This window comes from Gouania willdenowi, chromosome 17, assembly GCF_900634775.1.
Source record: "Gouania willdenowi chromosome 17, fGouWil2.1, whole genome shotgun sequence".
Lineage (NCBI taxonomy): Eukaryota > Metazoa > Chordata > Actinopteri > Blenniiformes > Gobiesocidae > Gouania > Gouania willdenowi.
This window is the reverse complement of record NC_041060.1, coordinates 4,324,668-4,343,015: the sequence shown is the minus strand read 5'-3', so window position 1 is coordinate 4,343,015 and position 18,348 is coordinate 4,324,668. Positions and strand designations below refer to the sequence as shown.

The following is an 18,348-nucleotide window of genomic DNA, read 5'->3' as shown; positions in this document are numbered from 1 at the left end:
TGCACAAAAATGCAGGAAAACACAACAAATAACAAACATAAGTATACAACATTTTTTTTGCCAAAAACACAAAAACCAAATGAAATTACACAAAAATGCCAAAAAAAAACCTACAAAAAGACGAACAAATATGCAAAATGACTTTAAAACACACATATTTGCACAAAAAAACACAAAAACTAAACTAAATAAAACAAAGCCTACCAAAACCTACAAAAAAATACATATAGTTGGACAAAATTATTCCAAAAACAGAAAATGACAAGAAAAATTTAAAATTACAAAAAATATACAAAATCACAAGAAAAATTACAAAATTACACAAAAAAATTACAAAATTACACAAAAAATTACAAAATTACACAAAAAAATTACACAAAAAATTACAAAAATGTACAAAAAATACAAATTTACAAAAAGTACACAAAAAAAAAGTTCCAAAAACACACAAAACGACAACAAAAACACAGAGAGAACATAAATACACAAAAACATATCAAGCTACAACAAAAATACAGACAATGGCAGCCAATTGTTCAAAATGACAGAAAAAATATATATGAGAACAAAAAATTCAAAAAGTTAATTCCAAATTCACACAAAATGTTTCCACAAACATTTATACAAAACAACAATAAAAATACACAAAATGGCAAAAAACAAACAAACAAAAAAAAAAACTCACCAAACAAACATGCACAAAAATACAGGAAAAACTCCAAATTACAGACAAAAATAGACAAAATTTTAACCACAGATATACAAAATTGAGCATCGCATTTGTTCAGGCAGGTATGAAAGTCAAGCTAGCCAGCCCCACCAGCTGACAGTAGCAATTCCCTGATCAGTTATTCATCGAGCTGATCATGTTCCATGCTTCCCATTGGTTAGAGTGAGTCATGGCGCTGCATTTAAACCAACGCCTACTTCCGCACACTTCATCCCCAAATGCCTCGCAACCCACCCCCACCCCAGCTCCTCCTCTTCTGTCTAATTAAACAAATGGCAACGAACAAAAAACAAACAAAATTACAAAAAAATGACAGAAACACCTACAAAACGACAGATAAATATACCAAACGACTTCAAAACACACATATTTGCACAAAATAATTCCAAAAACAAAAAATTACAAAAAAAACCCCACAAAATTACAAAAATATACAAAATTACAAAACCTATACAAAATTATTAAAAATATACAAAAATAAACAAAATGGCTCCAAAAACTGAAAAACATACAAAACAACAATAACAATACACAAAATGGCAACAAAAATACAATGAAAAGTTGGGAGAAAAAGAATGACGACGCCTGTTTTTGCCTAAATAACAGCCTGTCCCACATGCACAGCAGCACAATAACAGCTTCAATATTCATGCACACAAACAGACAATCACATCTTAAATCTCTTATGGAAATGTGAGGCCCAGCCAGCGCAACACTTCCTGATTTTGCTGCATCACTTGCACATTTATTTCCTTTCAGCGTCAAACGGTGGATGTGATTTCAGGATCTCAGCCAAACTGTGAGCAGCAGCTGAGGCCAAATGAAGCGGCACAACAAACTTGAAAGCGGACTTTTCACAAAAACATGCAAATGAGCTTTTCACTATGCTAATGAGAATGTAAATTTTCCCAGTAGAAGAACTGTTGAAGCCATGAGGCAGGTGGCGGAGTAGAAACAGTGTGTAATTTACAGTAAGTCTGTGAACATTCACACACATTCTTGTCTGTTTGTTTGGATTTTAGAACTGTTGGTAATGTGATTAACGTATGTAAGTTAGGCCAGACATTGGCAACTGATAACCCAAAGTAAATACACTAATATGACCCCAGAAAACACACAAAATGGAAGAAAGATGGACAAAACAACAGCAAAATTACAACAAATGACAACAAAAATGCACAAAAAAGACTTCAAAATTACAATATGACAACAAAAATGCCAAAATTAATAGAGAAACTCACAAGGTCAATACATAAAACACTCAAAATGACTCAAAAAACACAGAAAACAACAAAAACACTCAAAAACTCCCAAAACATAGTATGACAACAAAAATGCACAGAATTACGAGAAAAACTTACAAGGCAAATAGACAACAAAATACACAAAATGACTCTAAAACATGCAAAACAACAATAAAAACACACAATAATAACTCCAAAATAACAATATGACAACACAAATGCAAAAAATGGCAGAAAAATACAAAGAACAACACTAAAAACACACAAAAATAGCTTCAAAAACACAACGTGACATCAGAAATGCACAAAATCACTAGAAAAAGCTTACAAGGCAAAGACAAAAAATACACAAAATGACAGAATGTTTACAAAATGACAATAAAATACACAAAATGACTCAAAACTTAAGAAATGTCTGCCATGTTATGTTCAGCCTGGAGATGTCAGAACAGAGTAATCCATTAAAACACATGAGCGTAAACAGGGATATTTAAACCGCTCTGATTGGACGATTGATATGTTTGGGTAATAAATCAAACACATTGATTTACATGTAAAGAACAACTTACATTAATCAATGTCAGGAGGAGCGCTGTCATTATTGATGTTGGCGAGCAGCTAATTTAACATCTATGTATATATAAATAATAAATATATAAATAACATCACCTCCAATGGCGAACAATCAATGTAAACTCTTCATTCACAAGCTTCTATCAGCCTAATTAAAAGATACACAACTTTATGACAAACATGTGATTGTATCTGATCTGTGGGTCACGTGATCAACATTCATGTCAGCAGTAGAATAATGATTAATCAGAGCATTAACACAGGAAACTACAAAGGGTTTGTGTTGTTGTTTTGTTTATTTTTCCTCTCAGTTTGTGAGCTTTTATTGCTTTTTTTGGATTTATTTTGCATATTTTTGTTTACATTTTGTGTTTTGTAAGTGATTTTGTTGTCATATAAGGTTTTGTGAGTGATTTTGTGTGTTTTTGTCATCATTTAGCACTTCTTCCTCTCATTCTATGTGGCATCGTCATTGTTTTTGCATTCATTTTGAGTGTTTTTATTGTTGTTTTTTTATATTTTCCTCTATTTTTTTTTTGTATTTGTTTTTTTTTTTTTTGTTTTCTGGAATTTTTGAAGGTATTAACTGTGTTTTTGTTGTCTATTGTATGTTTTTTGGAGTCATTTTGTTGTGATTTTTAAAAAACATTTTTCTCTCATCACGTGCATTTACATGTGGCCTGTGGTGCCAGCAGTCGCCCACGTCTGGTCAAACTTATAAATGTCGTACAGCAGCTGACACTTTTTGTTTAATTTTGTGTTTTATTATTACAACATTTGACTTTGTTAGTTTGTTCTTCTCTCACCGATTGTAGCTGAGCTCATTTCACAGCTTAATTTGAATTATTCATAAACACTAAGAGTAATTACAACACCAACATTTCTTTAATTCAACATAAAGCACAAGACTTAAAGTGACGGTCAGTGTGAAGGACGTCCTGTTTTTATCCTCCCTTTAACTCTGAAGATACGTGTCTGGATGATTTTTATTTTTTATTTTTTTAGGTTTTCTGTAAAAAAATCAAAAAAAAAAATCGAAACTCCTCAGAGTTGGAAAGATTTTCTGTCACCAGAAGGTTTTCAGTTTTCTCCTCCACAGCATGTCCTGTTCATCAAAGTGTTGGCAGGAATTCAGGAGGCGTTTTGTGAATTAGGGAGGATTGAAGAAGAAGAAGAAGAAGAAGGAGGAGGAGGAGGAGGAAGAGAAGAAGAAGAAGAAGAAGAAGAAGAAGAAGAAGAAGAAGAAGAAGAAGAAGAAGAAGAAGAAGAAGAAGAAGAAGAAGAAGAAGAAGAAGAAGAAGAAGAAGAAGAAGAAGAAGAAGAAGAAGAAGAAGAAGAAGAAGAAGAAGAAGAAGAAGAAGAAAACTCCCCTGCTGGTTTTGGAAAAAACAAACAAGGTAGCAAAGTCATGACTGTGCACGTGTGTTTCAGTTCTGTGTAATCCTATCGAACCTATAGGAAAATAAACAAAAATTTCAAAAATTTCAAACGCGTCAAAATGGAGGTAAGGTTTTAGTAAAGGCAAAAACAAGACGAAAAAAAAACGCCTGCAAAAAAAATTCAAATGCCGCAAAATGGAGGTAAGGCTATAGTAAGTCATAAAAATGGGAGAAAAATTTTCAAACACATCAAAATGGAGGTAAGGAACTAGTAAGGAAAAAAAAAACAGCAAAAGAATTTGAAACGCCTCAAAATGGGAAAAAGGCTATCGTAAGTCATAAAAACAGGCCAAAATTTTTAAAATGCCTCAAAACGGAAGTAAGGATATAGTAAGGCATGAAAATGGGCCAAAAAATTTAAAACGCCTAAAAAACGTAGCTAAGGCTATATAGTAAGGCATAAAAACGGGCGAGAAAATTTCAAACGCTTCAAAAATTTCAAAAAAGTTTCAAACGCCTCAAAATGGAGGTAAGGCTATAGTAAGGCATAAAAAAGGGGCCAAAAACTTTCAAAAGCCTCAAAACAGAGGAAAAGCTAAAGTCAGGCATGAAAATGGGTGAAAAATTTGTCTCAAAATGGAGGTAAGGTATGAGAAAAAATTAAAATCACCCAAAATCAAAAGTAAGGCTTTAGCAAGGCATGTTTTTTCAAAAATTTCAAAAAAATAAATAAAAAAATGAGTTAGGACCATCATTAGACCCTAAAAACTACTGCAAATATAATGCACATAATTAAACAGGGCTAAGAAAGCAGTAAGGCAAAGAAACGGGTGAAAAAATTTCAAACGCCTCAAAATGGTGGTAAGGATATAAAAAGGCATATGAATTTCGAAAAAAGTTCAAACTCCTCAAAATGGAGGTAATGCTATAGTAAGGCATAAAAACGGGCCAAAAACTTTCAAAAAGCCTCAAAACGGAGGAAAAGCAAAAGTCAGGCATAAAAATGGGTGAAAAATTTGTCAAACGCCTCAAAATGGAGGTCAGGCTATAGTAAAACATAAAAATTTCGAAAAAATTACAAATACCTCAAAATGGAGGCAAGGCAAAAAATTGGGCGAAAAAATGGTAAGGCATTAGTAAGGCATAGAAATAGGTGTAGAAAATTCCAACGCCTCAAAATGGTGAAAAGGAATACAAATGTTAGATATATTTCCAGAGAAATTAAAGTCCTGTGACTGATACCATGAGGTTCCACTGAGACTTGAACTCAAAGTCCAAAGTGCTAACCATTACACAATGGAACCCATAGGGCTAAATTTTGCAGTTTTTTTTTTTCTCAATTCAGGCTATAGCAAGGCATATTTTTTCAAAAAATTTCAAAAAAAAAAAAAATTGAGTTAAGACCATCATTAGACCCTAAAAACTACTGCAAATGTAATGCACATACTTAAACAGGGCTAAGAAAGCAGTAAGGCACAAAAAATGACAAAAAACAAAAATCACCCAAAATCAAAAGTAAGGCTATAGCATGGCATATTTTTTCAAAAATTTAAAAAAAAAAAAAAAAATTGAGTTAAGACCATCATTAGACCCTAAAAACTACTGCAAATATAATGCACATACTTAAACAGGGCTAAGAAAGCAGTAAGGGGAAAAAAAATGACAAAAAACAAAAATCACCCTAAATCAAAAGTAAGGCTATAGCATGGCATATTTTTATTAAAATTTTGAAAAAAAAAAAAATTACAAATATTTGATGTATTTCAACAGAAGTTAAAGTCCTGTGACTGATACCATGAGGTTCCACTGAGACTTGAACTCAAATCACTGGATTCAGAGTCCAGAGTGCTAACCTTTACACCATAGAACCCATAAGGGTAACTTTTGCAATTTTTTTTTTTCTCAATTCAGGCTATAGCGAGGCATATTTTTTCAAAAATTTCAAAAAAAAAAAATTAAGATAAGACCATCATTAGACCCTAAAAACTACTGCAAATATTATGCACATACTTAAAAAGGGCTAAGAAAGCAGTAAGGCACAAAAAATTACAAAAAACAAAAATCACCCAAAATCAAAAGTAAGGCTATAGCATGGCATATTTTTTCAAAAATTTCATAAAAAAAAAAAATGAGTTAAGACCATCATTAGACCCTAAAAACTCCTGCAAATATATGGCACATACTTAAACAGGCCTAAGAAAGCAGTAAGGCACAAAAAATGACAAAAAACAAAAAGGACCCAAAATCAAAAGTACACAATGGTGCACACACACACACACACAGACACACACACACGCACACACAGATAGACAGACAGACACACACACAGACACACAGACAGACAGACACACAGACAGACAGACAGACACACAGACAGACAAGACAGACAGACAGACAGACTGTCTGCAAAAATTTCAAAAAAAAAATAAATTGAGTTAAGACCATCATTAGACCTTAAAAACTACTGCAAATATAATGCACATACTTAAACAGGGCTAAGAAAGCAGTAAGGCACAAAAAATGACAAAAAACAAAAAGGACCCAAAATCAAAAGTAAGGCTATAGCATGGCATATTTTTTCAAAAATTTCAAAAAAAAATAAATTGAGGTAAGACCATCATTAGACCCTAAAAACTACTGCAAATATAATGCACATACTTAAAAAGGGCTAAGAAAGCAGTAAGGCACAAAAAACAAACATCACCCAAAATCAAAAGTAAGGCTATAGCATGGCATATTTTTTTTTAAATTTTGAAAAAAAAAAAATTACAAATATTTGATGTATTTCCACAGAAATTAAAGTCCTGTGACTGATACCATGAGGTTCCACTGAGACTTGAACTCAGATCACTGGATTCAGAGTCCAGAGTGCTAACCATTACACCATGGAACCCATGACTAATTTTGCAATTTTTTTTTTTCTCAATTCAGGCTATAGCAAGGCATATTTTTTCAAAAATTTCAAAAAAAAAAAATTAAGTTAAGACCATCATTAGACCCTAAAAACTACTGCAAATATATGGCACATATATAACAGGGCTAAGAAAGCAGTAAGGGGGAAAAAAAATGACAAAAAACAAAAATCACCCTAAATCAAAAGTAAGGCTATAGCATGGCATATTTTTTCAAAAATTTCAAAAAAAAAAAAATTGAGTTAAGACCATCATTAGACCCTAAAAACTACTGCAAATATGATGCACATACTTAAACAGGGCTAAGAAAGCAGTAAGGGGGAAAAAAAATGACAAAAAACAAAAATCACCCTAAATCAAAAGTAAGGCTATAGCATGGCATATTTTTATTAAAATTTTGAAAAAAAAAAAAATTACAAATATTTGATGTATTTCAACAAAAGTTAAAGTCCTGTGACTGATACCATGAGGTTCCACTGAGACTTGAACTCAGATCACTGGATTCAGAGTCCAGAGTGCTAACCTTTACACCATGGAACCCATAAGGGTAACTTTTGCAATTTTTTTTTTCTCAATTCAGGCTATAGCAAGACATATTTTTTCAAAAATTTCAAAAAAAAAAAATTGAGTTAAGACCATCATTAGACCCTAAAAACTACTGCAAATATAATGCACATACTTAAAAAGGCTAAGAAAGCAGTAAGGCACAAAAAATGACAAAAAACAAACATCACCCAAAATCAAAAGTAAGGCTATAGCAAGGCATATTTTTTCAAAAATTTCAAAAAAAAAATAAATTGAGGTAAGACCATCATTAGACCCTAAAAACTCCTTCACATATAACGCAAATACTTAAACAGGGCTAAGAAAGCAGTAAGGTACAAAAAATGACAAAAAACAAAAATCACCCAAAATCAAAAGTAAGGCTATAGCATGGCATATTTTTTTTAAAATTTTGAAAAAAAAAAAAATTACAAATATTTGATGTATTTCCACAGAAATTAAAGTCCTGTGACTGACACCATGAGGTTCCACTGAGACTTGAACTCAGATCACTGGATTCAGAGTCCAGAGTGCTAACCATTACACCATGGAACCCATAAGAGTAAATTTTACAATTTTTTTTTTTTCTCAATTCAGGCTATAGCATGGCATATTTTTTCAAAAATTAAAAAAAAAAAAAAACTGAGTTAAGACCATCATTAGACCCTAAAAACTACTGCAAATATAATGCACATACTTAAAAGGGCTAAGAAAGCAGTAAGGCACAAAAAATGACAAAAAACAAACATCACCCAAAATCAAAAGTAAGGCTATAGCATGGCATATTTTTTTTTAAATTTTGAAAAAAACAAAAATTACAAATATTTGATGTATTTCCACAGAAATTAAAGTCCTGTGACTGATACCATGAGGTTCCACTGAGACTTGAACTCAGATCACTGGATTCAGAGTCCAGAGTGCTAACCATTACACCATGGAACCCATAAGAGTAAATTTTACAATTTTTTTTTTTTCTCAATTCAGGCTATAGCATGGCATATTTTTTCAAAAAATTTCATGAAAAAAAAAAAAGAGTTAAGACCATCATTAGACCCTAAAAACTCCTGCAAATATATGGCACATACTTAAACAGGGCTAAGAAAGCAGTAAGGCACAAAAAATGACAAAAAACAAAAAGGACCCAAAATCAAAAGTAAGGCTATAGCATGGCATATTTTTTCAAAAATTTCAAAAAAAAAATAAATTGAGTTAAGACCATCATTAGACCTTAAAAACTACTGCAAATGTAATGCACATACTTAAACAGGGCTAAGAAAGCAGTAAGGCACAAAAAATGACAAAAAACAAAAAGGACCCAAAATCAAAAGTAAGGCTATAGCATGGCATATTTTTTCAAAAATTTCAAAAAAAAAATAAATTGAGGTAAGACCATCATTAGACCCTAAAAACTACTGCAAATATAATGCACATACTTAAAAAGGGCTAAGAAAGCAGTAAGGCACAAAAAATGACAAAAAACAAACATCACCCAAAATCAAAAGTAAGGCTATAGCATGGCATATTTTTTTTTAAATTTTGAAAAAAAAAAAAATTACAAATATTTGATGTATTTCCACAGAAATTAAAGTCCTGTGACTGATACCATGAGGTTCCACTGAGACTTGAACTCAGATCACTGGATTCAGAGTCCAGAGTCCAGAGTGCTAACCATTACACCATGGAACCCATGACTAATTTTGCAATTTTTTTTTTCTCAATTCAGGCTATAGCATGGCATATTTTTTCAAAAATTTCAAAAAAAAAAAAATTTAGGTAAAACCATCATTAGACCCTAAAAACTACTGCAAATGTAATGCACATACTTAAACAGGGCTAAGAAAGCAGTAAGGGGGAAAAAAAATGACAAAAAACAAAAATCACCCTAAATCAAAAGTAAGGCTATAGCATGGCATATTTTTATTAAAATTTTGAAAAAAAAAAAAAATTACAAATATTTGATGTATTTCAACAAAAGTTAAAGTCCTGTGACTGATACCATGAGGTTCCACTGAGACTTGAACTCAGATCACTGGATTCAGAGTCCAGAGTGCTAACCTTTACACCATGGAACCCATAAGGGTAACTTTTGCAATTTTTTTTTTCTCAATTCAGGCTATAGCAAGACATATTTTTTCAAAAATTTCAGAAAAAAAAAATTGAGTTAAGACCATCATTAGACCCTAAAAACTACTGCAAATATAATGCACATACTTAAAAGGGCTAAGAAAGCAGTAAGGCACAGAAAATGACAAAAAACAAACATCACCCAAAATCAAAAGTAAGGCTATAGCAAGGCATATTTTTTCAAAAATTTCAAAAAAAAAATAAATTGAGGTAAGACCATCATTAGACCCTAAAAACTCCTTCACATATAACGCAAATACTTAAACAGGGCTAAGAAAGCAGTAAGGTACAAAAAATGACAAAAAACAAAAATCACCCAAAATCAAAAGTAAGGCTATAGCATGGCATATTTTTTTTAAAATTTTGAAAAAAAAAAAATTACAAATATTTGATGTATTTCCACAGAAATTAAAGTCCTGTGACTGATACCATGAGGTTCCACTGAGACTTGAACTCAGATCACTGGATTCAGAGTCCAGAGTGCTAACCATTACACCATGGAACCCATAAGAGTAAATTTTGCAATTTTTTTTTTCTCAATTCAGGCTATAGCAAGGCATATTTTTTCAAAAAATTTCATGAAAAAAAAAAAATGAGTTAAGACCATCATTAGACCCTAAAAACTCCTGCAAATATATGGCACATATATAACAGGGCTAAGAAAGCAGTAAGGCACAAAAAATGACAAAAAACAAAAATCACCCAAAATCAAAGGTAAGGCTATAGCATGGCATATTTTTTCAAAAATTAAAAAAAAAAAAAAACTGAGTTAAGACCATCATTAGACCATAAAAACTACTGCAAATATAATGCACATACTTAAAAGGGCTAAGAAAGCAGTAAGGCACAAAAAATGACAAAAAACAAACATCACCCAAAATCAAAAGTAAGGCTATAGCATGGCATATTTTTTTTTAAATTTTGAAAAAAAAAAAATTACAAATATTTGATGTATTTCCACAGAAATTAAAGTCCTGTGACTGATACCATGAGGTTCCACTGAGACTTGAACTCAGATCACTGGATTCAGAGTCTAGAGTGCTAACCTTTACACCATGGAACCCATAAGGGTAACTTTTGCAATTTTTTTTTTCTCAATTCAGGCTATAGCAAGGCATATTTTTTCAAAAATTTCAAAAAAAAAAAATTAAGTTAAGACCATCATTAGACCCTAAAAACTACTGCAAATATAATGCACATACTTAAAAGGGCTAAGAAAGCAGTAAGGCACAAAAAATGACAAAAAACAAACATCACCCAAAATCAAAAGTAAGGCTATAGCATGGCATATTTTTTCAAAAATTTCAAAAAAAAAATAAATTGAGGTAAGACCATCATTAGACCCTAAAAACTCCTGCACATATAACGCAAATACTTAAACAGGGCTAAGAAAGCAGTAAGGTACAAAAAATGACAAAAAACAAAAATCACCCAAAATCAAAAGTAAGGCTATAGCATGGCATATTTTTTTTAAAATTTTGAAAAAAAAAAATTACAAATATTTGATGTATTTCCACAGAAATTAAAGTCCTGTGACTGATACCATGAGGTTCCACTGAGACTTGAACTCAGATCACTGGATTCAGAGTCCAGAGTGCTAACCATTACACCATGGAACCCATAAGAGTAAAATTTGCAATTTTTTTTTTTCTCAATTCAGGCTATAGCGAGGCATATTTTTTCAAAAAATTTCATGACAAAAAAAAAATGAGTTAAGACCATCATTAGACCCTAAAAACTCCTGCAAATATATGGCACATACTGAAACAGGGCTAAGAAAGCAGTAAGGCACAAAAAATGACAAAAAACAAAAATCACCCAAAATCAAAGGTAAGGCTATAGCATGGCATATTTTTTCAAAAATTAAAAAAAAAAAAAAAACTGAGTTAAGACCATCATTAGACCATAAAAACTACTGCAAATATAATGCACATACTTAAAAGGGCTAAGAAAGCAGTAAGGCACAAAAAATGACAAAAAACAAACATCACCCAAAATCAAAAGTAAGGCTATAGCATGGCATATTTTTTTTTAAATTTTGAAAAAAAAAAAATTACAAATATTTGATGTATTTCCACAGAAATTAAAGTCCTGTGACTGATACCATGAGGTTCCACTGAGACTTGAACTCAGATCACTGGATTCAGAGTCTAGAGTGCTAACCTTTACAGTGTACTCTAAAGTTTAGAGTAAAGAATGAACAATAATGCACAATTAATTTTTATAAAACTCTGGGATATGTTGAAAGTGAGAAATTGAACCATTCTCTTCTTGCTACAACAAACGTGTCTTATTTTGTCTAAATGGTCAGAACGTGCAGCAGATCGAGAACATTTTGATGTGAAAAAGCATCGCCTCATGTTTCTCCTTTTAATACTTCCTATTGACCCACTGATCTGCCTGGACACAATGGGATCGGACAGCGATAGATTTATTCCACTTGTATTTTTTTGTTCATGCTCTTTGAACTCCCACCTTGTGAATCAATATTCAGAACTACAAGGGGAATTTTTTCATTGATCCTCATTTTGAAAGCAGGAACATATCTGGTTTAAATGCTTGTTAAAATCCCACTAATCCTTTGGCTCTAGTTTTCAGCTTTAAAATCACATACTTATTACTACTACTTACAAATACTCTGAAACTTTGGTTGTGTCAGTTGGGTGTATGAAAGCTAGGAATATCTTATGTTGTGTTATATATATGCGACAGAAAAGAAAACAATTAAATTATTGAAATTATTATTGAATTATATGTTTTATTTGCTGGTATTTACATATATGATGTTGTTGGTGTCTATAATTACTGTAAGTGTGCAGTGTCAGGCAGTGATGCCCATTTACCTTCTATGACATTTCAACTTTAATGTTATGGAAACCAGAAGAGCATGAAATCCATTAGATGTGCACGATTTTTAGCAGTAGAACTCGCTAATAAGAACCGTTTCCTTAACATGACACATCTTCATGTGTGGTGTCAGTTTTGTTCCATCAGTTCTTTCTGAGCTCTGATGGGTGTGTACAGTAGTTTAACCCTAATCATTGTGAATTTACTTGAATCAACAGGACAAAATATTGATCAGAAAAGCAATGATCAGAAAATAAGCAGATTTTTTTTTTTCATTGAAGATAAAAAATGTATTCAATGTTCATTTTTCTTTTTTTTGCTTATGTGTAAATGCAATGATTTTGAGATTTTTTGAGTGTCTCCAATGAAGATACATTACTTTTTTTTTTCTTTATTTTTGTTTGTTTTATTGAGGTATGACACCTACGCTATCTGATGGAAAAAATCTATCTCCACCAGCTTTAAATGTCACAGGAAATTTTCAACATATGTTGAAGTGAAATTGGTAAAGTTGTACAGTGTAAACAAAGATGATGACTGTGTATTTACTAAATGAGTTGACTCAAACTGGTTTTCTCTGCACAGTTACATTTTTTTTTAAAGTAGCTATAGCTGAAAATGAACATTTATAAACATATTTATCAAACTAGAAATCAAGATGTTAAAAATGATTCATCTGGTTTCTTCAAATGTTTTGGAATAAAATATTTGCATCTCTTTAAATCAAAGATACACAAATAAAATTAATATTTATACACATTTTAATGTTAAAAAATATCTATTGCTATGAAAGAAAAACAGCAATTTAGTTTTTTCTTGAAATGGTTCAATGGAGCAGATTATTTTTTTCGTTAATATAGATGTCACGGCAAGTGCAATGTTTCCACAATTCACCTGCTTACATTAGGAAGTAGAACTTTAGAAGAAAATAACACACTCTCTTTTCTTTAAAGTGTGACAAGAGATTTGAAAATTCTTTGAAGTGATCAATAGCTTTCAATTAAACTGCTTCCATCGCCATCATTGATTCTATACTAAGATGCAAAAAAAGAAAGAATTAATACAACTGAATACACAAGGTGACTCAACTGTACACCAGAGAGCTATCAGTTTCCCTGAAAGTTGCATTTATTCTCATTTGAGGCAATATTCAGTTCAGGCACACCTGACTGAGCTCTCCTACGCTTCTTTTTTCAATCTCATTAAAAAGCTGCTTCCCTCACAGCTTCCATTAAAGACTAACATTTCCTGAATTCAACTGGATTTATGAAATATTTGATCCCCACTGCTGGAGTTTTAAACATTTCCGGTTAAGAAGGTCTTTTGTTGAAAACATGCTTGGAGTATAGAATTGGTAAGTGGTGTGTTAGCAACCCATTTGAGAGAACATGAGATTTTTTTTGTATAAGTAGAAGATATTGAATCCTACAGGCCTGGATAAGATTCTAGTCATTAAATAAAAATGTGATATAAGTCTGTGGGAAACAAAGATGTTGCATAAATGTTATACATTTGAAATAAAAAGTGTGAACATTTTCTGATATATCTTCTTTACCTTTACTTGTGTAGAAATAGTAAATAATTGTACACAAAGGTTTTCTATGTTGTTCTTTTTTTGTTGTTTTGTGGAGTCCTCTTGTGAATTTTGTTGTTCTCTATATTTTCAGCCATTCTGTGTCTTTTGGTTCGTGTTTAGTGTGTGATTATTCATTGTTGTGTATTTTTGTTGTTGTTTTGTGTATTTTTATTTTATTGCTTAATTGTATTATGTTGTTTTTTCTGTTATTTCTGTATATTTTTGTAGTCGTCTTGTGTGTTTTTGGAAAAGGTTTGTTGTCATTTTGTGTTTTTGCTGTAATTTTTTTGATTAATTTCTGTAGTTATTTTGTGTTTTTTTCGAGTCATCCTGTGTGTTTACTTTGGGGACTATACATACAATTAGGCTTAGCGCTACTTGTGGCCCCCAGGCCGTTAGTTTCTATGTCTGTAGTGGAGTATTTACTGCTCTCATGTTGAAACAGGGTTTTCTACCCTGTATTTATCAGTTTGTCTTCTTTTTTCCTCTGTTATAATTCTTGGCGATACGATCAATGAATGCAATTAGAGGCATTTGTTATTAAGTCTTTCTCCAATAACCGTCAGACTTGGTGATTAAATGGTATTTAAATGGTGAGGCAATGGCATATAGGAGTCAGGCAGAAGTCGTGTGTAAGTCCAAAAACACAGTACAAATAACCCTGAAAAGTACAACCCAATAAATCAAAAGAATCTAAACAACAAAAACATTCACTGAAACCTGAAGTAGGATTGTGCAATATTTTATCGTTTATGATTTATTGTCAACATTCTCACGGTAAGAATATGTCATTCCACAATGTAAACGATACATTTCCAAGTCTGAAATTAGCGAGGGCCACGGGCTAAAACTGCCTCTGTTTGTTGTCAACAACTTAGTATTCTCTGGAGTGGAACGCTGTTTATGGACGCTCTGCCACGGAGTCTCCACGGTGTGCACTGCCAACGCCCCCCTCACACACCGCCGTCTGAAGCTGCCGTGCTGCAATACATCATGGACCACTACTTGGTTAAGACCAGATAACCATCCAACAAAGGGAACCAATTCAAGTTCCTCCGTCAGATCCACCCAAAGTTCCATTAACATGGGGACAGAGATGCACCTACAGCAACGATTATGAACTGGAAACCTAGCTAAAGCTAACTATGCTAAGCTAACACAGCGACACGCAGACTGGGCTTAAAGCTAATGCTAACCACTCCATGTAAGGAATAGATCAAGTAAAATGATTAAAAGAACACGTCTTACTGTCATAAAGCCACAGAGAGCACTAGATTTGTTTATGGTAAGATTTAACACCTGTATGAAAGGATAAAAGCTAAACATGTTGCACGTTGTGTGAAATAAATGTTAGCATAAATACTTATGTCACTATTCATCAGTCCCAACTTGTGAAACGCAAATTTTTTTTTTAGATTAAATTTCACGTGTTCACGAGACAAAGCTGGTCCCATTAGAGTCTAATGGGACCACTCTAATGGGACAGTCTAATGATTAGACTAATGTAACTATTGAGATTATTACACAAAAATATACTCAGGGCTCGAGACTGCGACCAAATTGGTTGCATATGGGACTATTTTTTCTGAAAATTTTATCTGTTCGCATCAGTGCGAGTGCATATGGGTGACGTTATTTTGGACGGAGCGGCTGAGCCCTTTGTCACGTCCCACAGAGTGCACTTCTCTCTCGCTCCACGCTGCGGGTGACGAGACGGTGCCCACTCACACCACGTGGTGGCGGGTAATGCAACGGTGAATGCGCCGAGTATAAACACCAATGCGCTTCTCCGGAGTGCGCGCGATCCGCGAACGGAGCCAGGCATAACGAGCCCTTCACTGAGAGCGCGCTCACATTGAGGGCAGCAGTAAAAAGGAAGAACGTAGTGCAGCGGTAGAGCGTACGCGCTCATCACAATCAGCATGGAGGGACCAGAACTTGGACTACGATGCCAGGCCAGATGTTCAGCTGTGGTTTTCCCAGGGCAGGGATCTGCAACCTGCGGCTCGGGAGCCTCTTGTGGCTCTTTGACTCTTATGCAATGGCTGCCTATAGCTATTAATGATTAATGACAAAGAAAAAAAATCAAGATATAACTAATTGTTAACCTAAAATAAATCATGTTAAGCAATGACTCAGCACCTTCCAACTTCACTTCCTGCAACATCTACAGACCATCAACTTTCCTGCACCTGTGGCAAACCTTAAGTTTTAAATCCCTGATAAGATAACCAAACCAATAAAACACTATTCTGGAAGAAAATAAAGATTTAATTGTATGGGAACAGATTCATTAAACCACCAATGTGCAGGTTAAATATGCATGTTTTATGTGTGGCAAGAAATGAGTAATTAGCATGTGTTGACCACATGATCATGTGTGACCAAATTCAAGTTAACTTTTGTAGCCTTTCAAATACATTAACTATAAAAAAAAACTTCTATATATATACATATATAACATTGTGTTCATGTAAACTGAGATGTGTAGGAATTTGAAGATGCAAGATACTGTTTTATTTCTTGATATCAGCTAAATTTACTTTTCTGTGCTTTAAACATCATAAAAGTGGTATTTGGGCTTCATACACATGCCCAAAGTGGGTTTTTTTTCATTGAGTCCCTTAATCGTTAGTTAGAGGGTAAAAACAGACACACCCACGAAGGTGAGCATTTCAGCGTCCTTCGCTCAATGCTATGTATGTATTTTCTACTGTCAATGTATGTACCAGCAAACACCCCGCCCCCACGCTCTGCCTCGTGTTTATAAAGTATCATGTGCTCGGCTACGGAGTGGGTGGGAGGAGGGCGGGTCATCCTCTGGCCCTACGTCACTGTGCGCAGATAAGGAAGTCAGTGCCCCGTCTATAGACACGCCCACTCATGAATATGCATAAGTATAACACATAAGTTTGTGTAGAGTTGCTCAGAAAGTGACTTTTCAGAGGCTAAAACTCTGGAAAACTGGCGAGTTTGGGAAAATAAACCTCAAATACTATATTTTTGGGGTTCTTCGAACAAATGGACATGGGTGAAAAATAGCATGAAATGGGACCTTTAAGTTGGAAAGTGTGTATGAGACAACATTTCTGGGTGTCTTCAGGGCTGCCAAGTTTCAGAAAATGAAAAAAGTGAGACTTTAGTGACATGATGCTGTTGGGAAACCGTGGCCGCCACTGGCCAAACGAAGTACTTGTACATTCCTGTCTGGCGAAGTAACGTCGTTGACGGACGGCCTTGTGCTTTTACGGTCAACCTCTCTTGCGTATTTCTAGACCAGAGAGTTCTAGACTGATTTTTGTTTGAAGTGACCAGTTTGATTGTATACAGTTTACTCTGTCAGCCGCTCACAGACACTGACTCCCAATGGGGCCAATGATACATCTAGTTACTTACAACATCTCACCTGTAGTCTAGCAATGCATTATGTTTCTCTCTAGTTTTCTGAGGCCTGGGGAGATAAACTTACCTTGTCAAGATAGAGCAGTCGTCGGGTCCTTCAATGGTCTTTAGAAGAAATAAAACTAATACAAGGTTCTTTATTTGGATACGTCTGAATGTTTCAGACAAATAATCCTTTTATTTGTACGATAGAAACAATAGTTTGTATAATAATCCCGCAATGGGTAATAAGCTAAAATCCCAGAGTTGGGGAATAAGCTAAAATTCTAGTACTCAAATTTGATTTCTGAATCAGTCTGTTCTGCAACAGACCAGAACCTTTTCTTACCAGCCAACATACACTGCCTCCTACTTCTGTCTCTCTATTTATACCCTTGAGACGTGACAAAAGGGAGTTTCCCAAACAGGGAGTTGTGTATTTATATATACTAGTGCAGTGCCAGTAGGAAGCATGTCTTGCTATAGAAAAGTGGGAGGTTAAGAAGCTTTTTCATGGATAGTTTACATGGGAACTGTAATTCCTTTTTAATTCAGAACAAAAGTGAAATCATCTTTAAACTGACCTTGTAAACACTTAATTCCTAATGCTAATTTAATTCTGAATTAAACACACCCTTGCTCGCACGGTTCACCCAAAGCAAGCCCTGCCGGCCGGGACACCATGGGGCGGCCATGAAACACCGTTCCTCGAGCCCCACTGTCTTAGCTCTGCTACTCAGACACAGAGCCTCTGCCTGGCTCGCTAGACACACACACGCGGACGGTGCCCCAGCCCTGTACTCATTTATACCGTTCGAGACAGAAGAGGTAAAGGCAGGCAAACACTGCGCGTTTTTTTTCAACTGTTGTACTGTACTCAGCTCCAGCTCAAACTCATGTTCTCACACCTCTTCTGTCTCAAACGATTCCGAGTAAATGGGCGAAAGTTGTAGACAGAGGCTGCTAGGTGACTTTCTAGAGAAGTGCTGCACCTCGATGCGTTTCTTATATGTAGTCAGACTTTCATATATATATTATA

The 18,348-nt window shown here is 33.9% G+C and overlaps 10 non-coding genes across 10 annotated transcripts; all 10 read right to left on the bottom strand.

The window, feature by feature from the left end:
- Positions 1-5,724: 5,724 nt before the first annotated feature.
- Positions 5,725-5,796, bottom strand: trnaq-cug (transfer RNA glutamine (anticodon CUG)). The gene has a single exon. It is a non-coding gene; the product is annotated as a tRNA-Gln (tRNA).
- Positions 5,797-6,747: 951 nt separating this feature from the next.
- Positions 6,748-6,819, bottom strand: trnaq-cug (transfer RNA glutamine (anticodon CUG)). The gene has a single exon. It is a non-coding gene; the product is annotated as a tRNA-Gln (tRNA).
- A 487-nt stretch (positions 6,820-7,306) lies between these two features.
- On the bottom strand, positions 7,307-7,378 carry trnaq-cug (transfer RNA glutamine (anticodon CUG)). Its single transcript has one exon. It is a non-coding gene; the product is annotated as a tRNA-Gln (tRNA).
- Positions 7,379-7,864: 486 nt separating this feature from the next.
- trnaq-cug (transfer RNA glutamine (anticodon CUG)) lies at positions 7,865-7,936 on the bottom strand. The gene has a single exon. It is a non-coding gene; the product is annotated as a tRNA-Gln (tRNA).
- A 315-nt stretch (positions 7,937-8,251) lies between these two features.
- Positions 8,252-8,323, bottom strand: trnaq-cug (transfer RNA glutamine (anticodon CUG)). Its single transcript has one exon. It is a non-coding gene; the product is annotated as a tRNA-Gln (tRNA).
- A 665-nt stretch (positions 8,324-8,988) lies between these two features.
- On the bottom strand, positions 8,989-9,067 carry trnaq-cug (transfer RNA glutamine (anticodon CUG)). The gene is given in 2 exon segments: positions 8,989-9,023; positions 9,031-9,067. It is a non-coding gene; the product is annotated as a tRNA-Gln (tRNA).
- Positions 9,068-9,381: 314 nt separating this feature from the next.
- trnaq-cug (transfer RNA glutamine (anticodon CUG)) lies at positions 9,382-9,453 on the bottom strand. Its single transcript has one exon. It is a non-coding gene; the product is annotated as a tRNA-Gln (tRNA).
- Positions 9,454-9,938: 485 nt separating this feature from the next.
- On the bottom strand, positions 9,939-10,010 carry trnaq-cug (transfer RNA glutamine (anticodon CUG)). Its single transcript has one exon. It is a non-coding gene; the product is annotated as a tRNA-Gln (tRNA).
- A 486-nt stretch (positions 10,011-10,496) lies between these two features.
- On the bottom strand, positions 10,497-10,568 carry trnaq-cug (transfer RNA glutamine (anticodon CUG)). The gene has a single exon. It is a non-coding gene; the product is annotated as a tRNA-Gln (tRNA).
- A 484-nt stretch (positions 10,569-11,052) lies between these two features.
- trnaq-cug (transfer RNA glutamine (anticodon CUG)) lies at positions 11,053-11,124 on the bottom strand. The gene has a single exon. It is a non-coding gene; the product is annotated as a tRNA-Gln (tRNA).
- Positions 11,125-18,348: the final 7,224 nt, after the last annotated feature.